The sequence below is a fragment of the Dipteris shenzhenensis genome, chromosome 3, assembly GCF_047967505.1.
Source record: "Dipteris shenzhenensis isolate YYH24624 ecotype China chromosome 3, Dip_SZ_1.0, whole genome shotgun sequence".
Lineage (NCBI taxonomy): Eukaryota > Viridiplantae > Streptophyta > Polypodiopsida > Gleicheniales > Dipteridaceae > Dipteris > Dipteris shenzhenensis.
Window position 1 is genome coordinate 11,588,833 of NC_141598.1, and position 14,947 is coordinate 11,603,779.

Sequence of the window (14,947 nt, forward strand, 5' to 3'; positions counted from 1 at the left end):
TGCTCTTGGAGATCTCCCTTGAGAAAGATACATCACGTCCTTTCAGTTGCTCTACTGCTACTTAAATGTGCCAAAACTTGCAGGTTCCTCTTGTATCAGGAAAGAAGTGAATTGTCTTCTTCAGCACATCTTGGAGGTCTTTTGGCAAGCTCAAAATCTTGACTCCACTAGATCTTTACTAATCTGAGTGTTGGGGTATACATCTAGAATATCATGTCTCTTCCACTGCTTCTCAAAAAAGTGTGCTTCCAAATTGCCTCTAGAAATTCCTAGAGCATTTTCAATCACACTTTCATTGATGGTAATCTTTTGACCTTGATAGACTAGTTGCCCCTCCTTCATGTTCACCTCCTGTACCAACCTGGTGAAGTTTTGTAGAGCATCCAAATTGGGCTTTTGAACAACAATAGAGGAGCTCCCATATGTCACGATTTCAAGATCAGGGGGGGAGGAGGGGCTCTCACACTATGCTGCAGAGGGGGAGGAAAGATTGTGTAAGGAGCTCCGGGGCTATGCAGGGTCCATTATGAGAGGGGATAGAAGTTGCAGAAAGAGTGCAAGGGAGATAGAAATGGTCAAGAGGGATATAAGATGAAATAGTGAAGGAAGCGAAACAGTGGAGACTTGAGTTTGTAGTCCGATTGCAAGGGAGAAAGAAATTGTTGAGAGGGATAGAAGATGGAGCAGTGAAGGAAATGGAATAGTGGAGGCTTGAGATTGCAAGGGAGAACGAAACATTCGAGAGGGATAGAAGACAAAATGGTTAAGGGAATGGGAATAGTGGTTTGTAGGCTGACTACACTATTAAGGTGAGAGCCACCACAGTGCTTGGCTCGAATTTTAAATAATTCAAGGAGGTAGTACTGACTTGCATGGTAATGAATGATTAGAGGTGGTGGCATCTAAGATTCCCAACCACGTCTATGGTGGTGGCTAAGACCCACCAGGTTGGTAGTTAATTACTGACCATCGCAGTGGCCTGTAATTACTCAACTTCTAGTTACCACCACCGGACTTGCATACATGATTACTATGAATGCAATAAATTACCAGTCACCGAGCTTGCATGCTCAGGAGAGTACTAGAGTGCATGGTAATGAGGGATTAAAGATGTTTAGGCTTCATGATTTACTTTTGTGGGAATTATTGCCCAATGGTGGTGGCTGTCATCAGCCACGTCTGTCATGGCTATGATTCTACCATGCCACCTCTCACTCACCACCATGCTTTAGCTTGCATGATCACTACGTGTGCAACAAAAATTACCAGTCATTGGGCTCGCATGCTCAGTAGAGAACTAGAGTGCATGGTAATGAGTGATTAGACATGGTAATGAGTGATTAGAGCTTCATGATTTACCTTTGTGGGAATTATTGCCCGATGGTGGTGGCTCTCATCAGCCATGTCTGTCATGGCTAAGATTCCACTGGGCTAGCAATTAATTACCAGCCACCAGAGTGGCACCACATGGTGTCTTCTTCATGATTACCAGCCCATCCGGGGGATTCCATTATGATTGCCTACAATTAATATGGATGGAACCTCGGGCTCGAGCCACCGCATATATATAAGATCCATGGCATTTGGCAATTTACTACGTTACTCTGATCTGCCCATGCTTTTCTACTTTGCTCCACATGCTCTGTTACTTTGCTCCACACCCCTCCTCTAGCTCGTTCTCACCCCTACTCTACTTTTTTCCATGCTCCCTCCTCCAACTCTCATCACTCATCTGCTGCTCACCCACTCATCTTTAGCATGCCTACTACCACCCCCCCTCGATGCTCTGTGATCCCAATGTTATCTACATTCTCATAGAAGGTGATTGCATTGCCCTCATCTGGAGTAGAAATGCTAGCATAGTGGAGACCCTACATTCCCACAGTCGACGATTCCCCACACATCTGAATGTCTTCACCTTAGATGACATGCTCACAAAGGGCCTCTTTATGGTTATGTTGTATGGGCTCCCCCTAGATGTCAATGAAGGCCTCATTATTTTCAGAGCAGAGTACTCTCGACTTGCTAGGGGGCCGTAATCTGAGTCCTGGCAATGTGCATGATCTTCGGTCTCTCCATCGTATCCTCCTTTGTCTCCCTAAAAATTTTTAATGCATTGACAAGCTAGACTGGTGGAAAATTGAGTTGTACAAATTCCTTCTTGCTCAAACAAGGCTCTCAGCAGCAATGGCTGAATGTAATCTTTTGGGCTCTCAAATGATCTTTTGGCTCACTAGATGTAATGTTTTGGTCTCTAAGGCATTTATGTAATCTCTTTTTGTTCAATTTGAGGCTCTCGGTATGCACTATTGTTAACTTTTATATTTGTATTTGAATGGTTATGGATGCTACATGTAATCTTTTGTCCTTTAAGGCTCTCAGCCATTGCCAAGTTTTTATAAACGTAAGATCCTCTATTCAATTTTTACTCAGTATAAGTTGATAATTTTTATATGACCTACTATTGGATGTAGATGTACATTGTAATCTCTTTTGCTTAATTTTTACTCGATAATTTGTACTTTTTCCCTCATTTATATTTACTACGATAATATCTAAAATACTAAGATAAAAGGACTACAATTTCCTTGGTTTATGACCAAAATAGTGCTAAAATAACTCCAATGACCCCACCGTTGTGGTTGCATGGAGACACATCTAGAAAAATACAATTAAACTTTCAGAAAATATAGTTGGCAATATGGCTCTTGAGGATTCCCCTCTAGGGGCAAGGCAACATGCATTATACAATATCTAGGATGCCACTGGATAGAAATGGCATGTCAATATGGCCCTTGCCCCAAAAGGCGACCCCTCAAGGGCCATATTGTCAATTGCATTTTTCTTGGTTACACAATGGAATACATTTTCCTTGGTACGTAAATATATAACTCCAAGAACTAGTGCAGCAGCTTTCATAGATCTCCTTTTGTTTACCAACATGCTGGTCATCTCATAGACCTCCTCCTATAATACATAAAAGTAGGTAATGGAGCTATAACTTCAAGAACCAGCGTGGTGGTCTCCATTAGGGGAGAATTGGGGTCTCAAAAGGGCCTCATAAGGAATGGATTAGGGAATGCTTAGTGGGCTAATGCAAGGGGCTTGGAGGGTCCCAAAGAGGCCTAACCAGCCCAACCTAGGTGGGTTAAGCCCACATTTGAGCCCACCTCTTCCCCCATCAATGAGGGGAGGGGGCCACTTTTTGAAATTTGAATTTCAAATTTTGAATCTCCCTCCCTCCCTCTCTCTCCCTCCCTCCCTCCCTCTCTCTCCCTCCCTCCTCCCTCCCTCCCTCCCTCCTCCTCCCTCTGCCTCTCCCTCCCTCCCTCTCCCTCCTCCACTCCCCTCCTCCATCTTTCTCCTCCTCCTCCCTCCTCCCTCTCCTCTCCTCCTCCTCCTTCTAGCTCCTCCTCCCTCCTTCCTCTTCCCTCCTTCTCTAATCGCCCAAGCTCCCTCTCCTCTGCTCCTCCCTCTTGCAGAATCTCTCCCCTCCTCCTCCCTCCTATAGCGTCCCTCCCCTCCTCCATCTTGCTCCTCCTCCTCCCTCCTCCCTCTCCCCTCTTCCCTCCTTTCTCTTCCCTCCTTCTCAGCCCGCCCAGACTCCCTCTCCTCTGCTCCTCCCTCTTGCATAATCTCTCCCCTCCTCCTCCCTCCTGTAGCATCTCTCCCCTCCTCCTCCCTTTTGCAACAGCTCCTTCCCTCCCTTCTACACCTATCGCTCTACTCTCCTCCTCCTCTTCCTCTTTCCCTCATCTTCTTCTCCTCCTCCCTCTTCCTTGCTACTCTCTCCCTCTCACTGCTCCATCTTTGCCAGCTCTCCCCTACATTTTAGCCTACATCATTGATACCTCTCTTTGAGTACTCATGGCACCATTTGAGGACATATCCAACAAGTACCATGTGAACCTACAACTAGAGGTAGAATATGCAAGCACATGCTCTTTAGGATATAGCGAGGGATATAGTGCAACTCCTCAAAATGTGCTCCACAGTCTTCAATTGCAAGGGAAGAAGGATCTTGACCCTTGGGTGGATGGAAACTTGTATTCTTTAGACCTGCCACCCAAAAGATTCCTCCTTTTCATACAGTGCATGATGTTATTAGGTTTGTTTGCAAGGGACATGCTGGATTTCTTGGCTATTGCAATCGATTGAACCATTCTCAGACATTGGCTATGCAAGCAAGCGAGGTACAGAGAGCCCAAGCAGAAGAACTTGCACATTTGGGAAATATTACTATTGTGGCAATGCATAATAGTATGCAGGATCTCCAATTGTAAGACAAAGAACTCAATGACAAAGCACATGCATTGGACAGGAATTGGAAGAATCAATCCAAAAGCTTGCTGAAAGCAAACAAGATTTGGAAAGGTCTATCTATGGCCAAGCCCAACATGCTATGGAGAAGGAATGAGAGAAATTGATAGAATGAGTACAAAAGTTGAAGGGAACACCTTTGGGAGTGAAGGATAGGAAAAGACAATTGCAATCTATGGATGCATTGTCAACCAATAGTGGTGCCCAAAAGAGGAGAATACGAGCTACAAGATTAGTTCCCCAAATTTTCAATGAAATTTCTTACTCCAAAATATTTGTGGTGTTGCATTCTTTCCACTAAGACTCATTTGCACTCTACTTTAGGAATTTCATGAAGGATGTGATGGGAACAATGGAAATGGATGATAGTGATTTTTCATATGTTCTAGGAAGTTTAATAAAGCCAAGTGATGTCATGGAAGTGTTGAAAAGACCCTAGACAAAAAGGGCTACATAAACAAGTTGCTAGAGAGGTAATGAAGGATTTCAAGGGCCTCGTGCAAGCAAAGGAAGTGCTTGGAGCTTATGATGCTGCTGTTGTAAGTCGTGAAGCTTACAACTATGTTTGTAAAATTTTCAAGTCTGCTATGGAGAAAAGGTATAAGATATTTACAATTCCATTGCCAACACCGTGGTCTATAAGGCTTGCACATCAAGAAACAAACCAATGTGCTAGAGAAAAGCTTGGAGGATACCATTGTGTAAGTGGCACAATGACTTGGAAGAGAAAAGAAATCTGGCATCCAAACATTTGAGATGAATGCTTTCAATAATGTTTACGTGGATGTAGAGAATTTGCAAAGAGCCATGGTCTAATTCTATGGGATGAGAGAATAAGTTAAGAGAAACTCCCTCTTCATATTAAACTTTATTTCTTCTCATTTCTATATCCTTATTGTATTTCTCTTTCATTATATAGATGGCAATCTAGTGTTTGTTATAAAAATGGATGAAGCACAATTGGTAAAAGAGCACAGGCTAGAGAGGGTGAGCATTTGTATTATGAATGATGCCTTGCATTTTGCTCAAGGGGATGAGAAAGTTGAGCAGGGTTTCTCAGTCCACTCTGAGAAGGACATATGGTGGCTTGCAGCCTTTGAGACCCCAAAGGAGTGCCACAAGACATTGAAGTGGGTTTTAGAGAGAACCGGCATCCCATCAATTATTCGAAGACAAGAGGCAAGGCAAACATTAATAGTGGATGGGCATGGAATGTTTCAAGTTGAATGGCATCTAGCTAGTGATTTGAAGACCCTCAAGTTCTTGTATGGTTGTGATACAGGTGCAGATGCAAAATGGACATGCTTGTATTGCACCCACTATCAGAAGATGCAAAAGGAAAGCCTACAGTGGGAAAATGCCATCCTTTCTTGCAACCAAAGTGCAGCCCCTGATCATCACAAAAAGGATCCTAACTAGGACCCCATTCTACCAATTCCATTAGAGCAGGTAGACGTGTGTACTTTGCATACTAAACTATGTATACTTGATAAGTTACTCTATCTCCATCTAGTTTATGCTTGGAATTTGAGGCCACAGCAAGTATTTGCACAATGCATTGCAAAAGATGAAGAACTACTCTCACCAATGGGACTTCATGGAGGCAATGTGAAGCTTAAGTAGGACAAGAAACAATGAGGAAAGACAAAAAATCTTCCTGTTAAAGTGTCCATGGGTGGAGGAAAGGCAAGGAGACTCTTGTCCAACCACAATGCTGATAAAGAAAAACATACATTGGCTCAAAGCACCCTAGGTTGGGAGTACTGGAAAGCTTTGTGTGAATGCACTACAAATCAAGCTTCACATCCACGAATTGCTACTTTGAGAGCAAAACTGTGGACAAATCTTGATGCATTTATAAAGTTGCTTAGACAAGGTCAAACAGATGAGCTTTATTATGAGAGATTCAGGATAGCATTGGAAGAATTCATGCCATTGATGGTAGAAGCATGGGGGGAGTCACATATTACACATTACATGGTAATCCTCCTTAGGTTGAAATTTTGTGCTTTAAACTTGAGTAAGTTTATGTTTCTAATACAATGTTTTTGTTTACAACATGTTCTTTACGCACATGCACCATGGTTTGTGGAGCAATGGGGCCCTCTGTCCATTTGAAATACTCAAGGAATGGAGAAATCACACTACAGAGCAAAGGTAGCATACTTCAAGAATACAAGGCATGGGGGTGGTATCACACAAAGCAATGCACTACACAAAATGTTCGATTGGTTTTATAGATGTTTCGAGGCTAGGATTCTCAAGTGCCATCAGGTAGAGGTCTCAAGTCTCACAAAAGAGGTTCAACATGTCAAGAAGACAAGGAGATGTGCTACTTGGAAGTCCTCAAGAGGGAGCCAAGGGGTTGCACTTTGGTTGCAATGTAGAGTTAGACAGGGGAGGCATTGGGTCCTAAGAGAGCCCCAAATATAAAATGTTTGATGAATAAAGTTAACACTATTTTGAGCCAATTATAGATTCCAAAATTCAAAAATTTGTTTGGAAATTGCAGAATTGCATGTGCAAAATGGCAAGGCAAAGGGGTGAGTGGGTTGGGAGGGAGGGTGGTGAAGATTAATTAGTACTGAACTGGTAATGACAAAAGACTGAGGGGGGAGGGGGTGCACTCAAAAACCCCTAATTTAAAAGAAAAACCCTAAAGTGCTTTAAAAAATCCTATATAAAGCAATTCATAACCCTAAAATCCCTCATTTCTATGGCATGAGTTAAACAAACTGCCAGACCCACTGGATGCCGTTTAGACCCGTTTAGACGCTACCCATTGTCCTCCTCACAACTCCATGGCCTCTGAACACACTGCAAGCCCCAGTGGCCAAGAGGGCAATGATCAAGAGGGATCTGAAGGCGGTTCTCATCATCAAGATCCAAGCAACGCGAGTCCCCACCATTCGAGTCTCATGGGGGATCCCAAGGATCTCAGCACCATGAGGAATCCGAGCACGAGGAAGGATCCAAGCACGATCAGAGGTCCTCTCAATCCTTCCACACAACTAACCATGGAAGTAGAGAGGTCTCCCAAGAGGGGCAAAATAGTCCAGTCAATCCTGATCAACTGCCCCTCCCTCCTCCGTGGGGTCCTGGCATGGAGCATCTAGAGCAACAAGGGGAGCAAGAAAGGCAAAGAGAGGAGATGGATAGATTACAGGGGCCACAACAAGAGGAAGCATTTGGTGGGCTCACAGATATAATGAACCTTGGCCCCAATCCTCCAACCAAGCAGACTGCATGGGAGAGCACCATCAACCCTCTATGCCTCGAAATTATTAAATATGAAGAGCCTCTAGTATGAGCTAAGTAAGAGCCTCAGCCTAGAGCCCCAGCCTCCTATCTCACAACCTCATGAAAAGGAAAAGAGACCAAGGACAAAGCAAACCCCTAAGCATGACAAGCCAACTCAAAGGACCCACCAGACACAGGAAGAGGAGTCTGAAGAGGTGGTTGCAAGGGAGGAGAGGCGAAAGAACTTCAAAGCAGACAAGTGGCCATGGAGCCATGTCCAGAGGCCAGTGCAGGGTCCCCCAAAGATTAAGAGGCACAAAAAATTAGACATGAAGCCCCTTCAGGAGATCCGCAAGTTCCAAACCATTGTGGACAATCTCATTCCCGGTGCACCCTTCCAACATGTTATATGTGAAATAGCACAGCATTACAAGGATGATGTGCGTTTCACTTCAGGCGCTATGGGAGCAATTCAAGAGGCAATGGAGCAGATGACAGTAGGTCTTTTTGAAGATGCAAACTTATGTGCTATCCATGCCAAAAGAGTAACAGTGATGGACAAGGATCTTTCCCTCGCCAAGCGCATCCGCTCTGATCCCTCCCTTAGGCCCTAAATGTTGTTTAGGTTCATTTGGTGTAACTTGAATCATTTTCTAAATCTTTGCCCTTTGAGGCCAATGAATAAAATATATTTTTATGTTTTATTACTGTTCCCATGTTATTATACATGTTACGTGATGCTTTCCATCAGTTTATGCAAGTTCAGAATGAATTTGAGTGGTCAAATGATGTTTTTTCATCGTGGCACAGAAGGCCAATGTGTTCAGCATTGCACGGGGAGCCTAGACAAACAAAAACCTGCTATGGTGTGTATGGGGCTTGTCTGGTGCCATAGCAGGTTTTTGCTTTTCTAGGCTCCCCGCACGATGCCGAACACATTTGCCTTCTGCTGCATAGTGAGATTCTTATTGGATTGCTCAAAATTTACCATTATAGTGCAAATATTTATCTAATAGCATGCTTTTGAATAGAATAGTGAATGAAAATATTAATGCCAACAACAATTAAAGTCACAAAATACAATGACAGTATAAAATAAATTTTGTAAAAGAACACAAAATGGGGCACTGTTTAAAAAGTATATATGTATTCATATAAAATAAAATTTCTATACAATAAGGCTTCAGAGCCTTTCTCTCTTCTCTAAAACACAGCTCTCTAAAACACAGAGAACATGGGGCTTTGAATTCACAAATACACTCCTAGCTCTAAACCTAGTCAATAGAGAGTCAACGCTATTATCGTTGCTAGCTAGGGACATGGCTACTCCTGTCAATGCCATACCTTGAAAATTGGTTCCAAAGGCATTGAGGGAAGCCATGCAATTCACCAAAATGACCTTGTCAGCATTGCGATTGATGTCAGCATGACCAATCACTCATGACAAGGCCTTGCACTTCAGGAGGTCATCAGTGCCATGTGGAGAAAACTTTTTGTGGACAACCACAAAGCGTCCTTTTGCTTGGCCAAGGTAATGTGCCAGTGAGTGATCTCAGCCAACGAAGCTACTGTGAACAAGGCGTTGTCGAGATGAGAATAGGTCGACCTCAAATGCATCCTGCAACAGTCCAACATTACATTAGAATTTTTTTAAAGCAAAAGTATACCAAGAGAGAAGAAATTAAAAACTCATAGTTTGTTACCACTATGGAGTCATCATGCTCAATCCCTTCCTCTTTGTCAATGAGGATGGATCCAGAGGCCTCCTGCTATCTGGAGTGAGATGTGGAGGCTTCTTCTGGAACATCAGGTAGGTCAGAGTAGACTGATGTCTCTGCATCTTTGATTTGGGCCAGTGTTAAAGCAAGAACCTCTTCTATTGAATCATCTGCTCCCAAAAACCCGAGTTCTTGCATAGTCATGTCCACCTTGTATCCACATAGGACACCAAGAGCTTCATCCTCCCAAAGACCAAACATAACCTCTATGTCATGGAGAAAGAGGTATTGTTCTCCATCGACAAGACGGGGAGCAAGAAACCATATCATTATTGCGGGGTCAACAAAGGTGGTGCCTGAGGTGGATGGAATTTGAGAAGTAGAATGGGGTTCAGGAGGTTGTTGGAGCACTTCTAGGGCCAATGCAGCTTCCTGCTCCTCAGGTTCTTCATCTATGGGCTCTTCATTATAGATGTTGGGCTATCAATTAATGGAGTATGGGAGATGAAATCATGGAAGGAAGACCTAGCAGAATCCATGGTATTTGGTAGCTAGGAGAACTATGGCTATGATAGTGAAACTTTGAAACTAAAGTAACTTTATAATCTATATATACCCAAATGTTCTAAATATAAAAGATAAAAAGAATTATAAATTTTTTGGGAAAAACTTGACAGACATGAAACAAAACCATTCAAAACATCAAAATTAATTGCACCACTATTAATTAAAAAATGTCAAACTCCACATTTGTTCCAACCACATTGTTTACAATCTTCAATATTGCAGGAGGGATAAAAGTGGCACTATGCATGAGCTTCTCTGCACGCTTTCCTACCTTTTCACCATTTAAGGTAAAGTGAAAGAAATCAAACATGCCATCTTCCATGACCAATAGGTGTTCCCACATGTCTCTGAGAGTCCATTGTGATGTGACAGTCACATTCTTGATATCTCCTAAATGAGAACCAATACATAAACTTACCTCTTTATTATCATCTTCGTTAGAGTCAAGGGGGAGCCAATTGCCACCTGTTTTCTTCCAGCGCCTATATTGGGAAGCAAAATATAATATTTGGCAGGAGATGTGGTACTTAACAACCACATTGTCCTTACATACATGGCATTGAGACAAATCATCCTTTTGTTCACCTAACCTGCTTCCCCAATTCACCCCAAGCAATTCCTCAAGGGCATAATCATGTAGGCACTTGCATGACCACATGGTTTTTTTTTTGTGCATCTAGATATTCTGAAAACAAGAAGCAAAAATGTGCAGAGGCATAAACCAAGACAACCTTACCCATTTAGAGCCAAATGTAAACTTCATGGCCATGCCCACATCCTTTGCAATCTTTTCCTTGTATGATTGCATTATTCTTGTGTCCACCATGCTGCAATCCATGTCTTCAAGTTGTGGTGTTGCAATGCATTGAAGATGGCCATAGCCTGATGCCGTCCTTGGAGTAATGTACTTGGCATTATACCAATGGATATTTCGCTATTTCAAAGCAGAGGACTTCTCTCCAGCATGCTTTTGGCTCCTAAATCCTCATGAATGGCAATAAAGTTACCTATTAAGAAGCACTCGACTGGTTCCCACTCCTCAAAGTCTGAAGGAAATACATCTGCTATGCACAAGTGCTATTTCAAAATACAAGTTCAAACTGACTCATTACACTGGTTCTATTTCAAGATACAATTTCAAACTAACTCATTACACTTCAAAATCTTACACAAAATGTAGACTTACAATGCGATGGTATTGTTGATTAATTGCTTGAGGGAGGAAGGGCATGTCCTTCCCCATGTAGATGTGTTGCACCTTTGCAAGCCATCCTTTCTTCCCAAGATTGAACTTCATGATGCGGCCCTTCCATTCATGCAAAACATCACCTCTTTTGCTCTTGGAAAGCTTATGTGGAATCTTGGCAAATCCTCTCATGACTATCCAATCATTCAAGCTGTAGGTGCAAGGCACCCATTCACCGAGTGCATTTTTGCTCCTGTGGGACACAGAGTACATGTATGGTCTCCTCACCATGCTTGTACAGAGGTCACAATAGAAATACTGGACTAGAAAGTGCAGCTTGGAGGGAGAGAGCACCTCTAATAGAGAGAGAGAGAGGGAAAGGTATAGAGGGTGCAATTGAAGGTTGAGAGAAGCTCCAAGAGGTATTGTAGCTAGGAATGGAGGGAGAAAGAGCAGAGGAGGATGAGCAGCTACTCCAGAAGGTGTTGTAGCTAGGAATGGAGGGAGAAGGGCAGAGGAGGTACTACAGGAGGTACTGTAGCTAGGAATGGAGGGAGAAAGAGCAGAGGGGGATGAGTAGCTATTGGTGTAGGAGGTGCTATAGCTAGGAATGGAGAGAGAATGAGCAGCTGCTATAGGAGGTGCTAGATAGGGAGAAACACAATGGACCAGAGCAGGAGGGGACACAAAAGATGGCAAATGAGTTCCGATGTTTGAAAAATGGAGGCTAGACTAGAGAAAAGGAGGGGATAGGCCTATAACAAGCTAAGAGGGGGAAAAAATTCACCCAAAAGGACCCACCACCTCTTGAATGACTTGTAGGTTTGTTTGGAAAAGGTGCATATGGGAGAAGGGTCAAGCATGGGTTGAGGGGAGGGGATGGTTTGAGTGGTCCCCGGTGTAAGAGGAGTAGACAATAGGGGCTGTTTGGAGGTCTGCCACCCTCCACCTCAACATGGCATTGCCCCACAAAAAGGAGCACTCCCATTGGTACACCTCAAATACCTCACTAATCCCTTGAAATTAGGAAACACTAATTGGGGGCCCTTTGGAGACCCCAATTCTCCCGTAATGTCCAAGACAACCTTGAATTCTACATGATGACAGGTCATCAGGCCACTGCGTTGAGGCAGCGATGCTCAAAATGATAGATTACGTCTCATTATTATGCCAGAAACTAGCACGGTGCTCTCTCCAAGCTGACTTATGATTTGCATGGGCTGTGGGCAAAGATGCAGCAGCAGTGTTTAGAATAATAGATTGCGTCTAATTATTATGCTAAGAACCATCGCAGTGGTCTTTCCAAGCCAACCTTCAATTTTAATGATCTGCATGGGTGCGTACCCATTAATAGGTGGCAAAGTGATAGCAAAAGGTTGCGTGATGATAAGTGATCAGGTAGGCATAGGCTAGAGATTGAGGCCAGAGACTGCGCTGCACGAAGCTATGCAGAGATGCCATGTATTGAGCTATGTGGTGTTCTGAACAAATTGATTACGTCTTGTTATTACGCCAGTGCGCCTTCATGACATCGAGAAAATTTTCGACGAGAGCACGGGTTCACGCAAAATTCAAATATTCACCTAGGAGCTCATCACGTCGTGGCCCCGTCAGGTCTAGCCGGGATGGCCCAAAATACATGCCAATGGCTGAGATATTCAGTTGACTCTCTTCCCTTTATAGGCGGTCCTACTAGTAATATGGATTTCAACTACATTTTCTATTACATTAACAACTTGCAAAAGGTTATACTTAGATGTTAAGGTAGCCATCATGCATGGGAAATAGATATTATGGACTTTATTGACTGATCATATGTGAATAGCAAATATATAATGTATATTTGACATTTAAATGTTGAACTTGCTTGTTTTTCAAATATATTATTATTAATGATTTGGTATTAAGGTAATTGTCTACTCATACAAGTCATTTGTTTTTTTCATAAATATATTTTTATTATGAGCTCTTTACCATAAAATTATAAATTGTATCTTTTAGTGGGCTTTTCTTTTGTACTCATTGAAAGTCCTTCCTATCTGACTATGACTTAAGAATAATTTTTTTGGGCACGTGCAATTTTAAATCATTGTTAATGTGAGAAAATATCTCACAATGTTTGCCTTACAAAGCAATATGCTAGTTATCATTGTGATTTGCAATTGTGCATAAGAGGTACTCTCATGCTAGAGTATTGAGTAGTATTTTAAGCAACATCATGTTATAACTTTTTAAAATATTCAATCTTTTTGTCTTTTCACATTTCCCCTATGTAGCAAAAAGCAATATTGGTGTAAGGAGCATCTAACAAAAAATATTCATTGCATTGGACACCCAAGGGGATGTTGATTGTAGGATAGCTTACTTGTAAAGACTAGAACTAGGTGGCTAATTCAAGAAACCCACGTTTTCAAAGATCTTTAAACAAAGAGTTCCAAACATTTTTCCAATCATTTTTAAAACTATAAGATATTACAACTTTTATGCCTTCCCCTTTGGGTTGACGTACTAACTCGGTACACTTCCACTTAAAAGCACTTTAAGAGATGGCCACTTTAAAACCAAGAATCTCGATAAAATAAATGGTGATTTTGAATAAAGAGGTTGCCAAAAAGTACCATAAATTCTGTTTTATAATTCTGAAAGCACTTAAAAAAGAAATATCCGGGAAGCCACTTTTGAGTCCATATTACCGAGTATCTATGTAAGAACGCTGAGTAGTGTTTTCCTAGCAGATTGGTCGTTCAATGCAAATATTATTGTACATTCCTTTTTGTCCTTTCTCATACATATTCCTGATAGCCTAGCACGGCCTTCTCCGTCCTTAAAGCGAAAATATACGAGCATTAAGCACATGATATCGTCTATTTTGATTACTTCGGGGGCTTCAGAGAGGAATCAGAGCATCAATACTCTGTCATGAATGTACGATACACATGTATGTCTTGTGTTAGACGTGTCCAATTGTATCTTCACTTTCGGTTTTTATGTTGTAATCCATGAACCCATTGCGCATCGAGTGCTGTCACAAATGTTGCTTCCAGATAGAGAACGCAAAGATTGACGATCGAGCTGATACCTACCCATATAATAGACCAACTTACGAGCGTTTCGGGGGTCTTCCTTACCGATAGAGCGAAGAGCGTGTTCGGATTCGTAGGGTCACTGTTCAGTTTATTCTGGCCGACAGCAATCCTGTATTAGTGACAATTACATTTTAAGATCGCATGAATAATGTGCTTAATGTTTTGCAAAGCAAAGCAAAGCAAAAGATTATTAAGTGTAAAACGTGATCACAAGACACTCCTTTTCTCAAGGTGGAAAATGGCCGACCAAACACATCCATGACGATGTAGATTGGATGTTGTTTTATACTAAACTTTACATAGCCCTCAACCAAAGCAATAAGTAGGTGGCAATCTTTACTTTCCTCATACATCAAAAAGGATCTTGCAATGTTACCAAGATGTCCTTTTCTTATCCTTGAAGATAGTGCTTGTACTAGGGCCAAGTTGCTTTTTAAAAGAGATCTTGAAAGTTACGTTCTCATTTTTACAAATACAATCAATTAGTTTACTATAGCCATGCATCATGATTATGTGTACCTCATAGTACACTCACGTACACATGCACATAATTGCACACTTAAATGTGAATTTGTGGACAAAATGCACCTTCATACATGCACATGTACATGCACGAACGAATATGAGCACATGCATGCATAGATGCATGTGCGCACTGCACATGCATCTGCATGTGCGTACACACACATGCACGCAAGTGCACACACACACACACGCACACATGCACATACACATATGCAAAAGTATGCATATAGGCAACATGTACATTGGTGCACAAACTCTTCCTACCTACCTTAGGAATGACTGGTAGTTTAGTTACTTTCTTAACA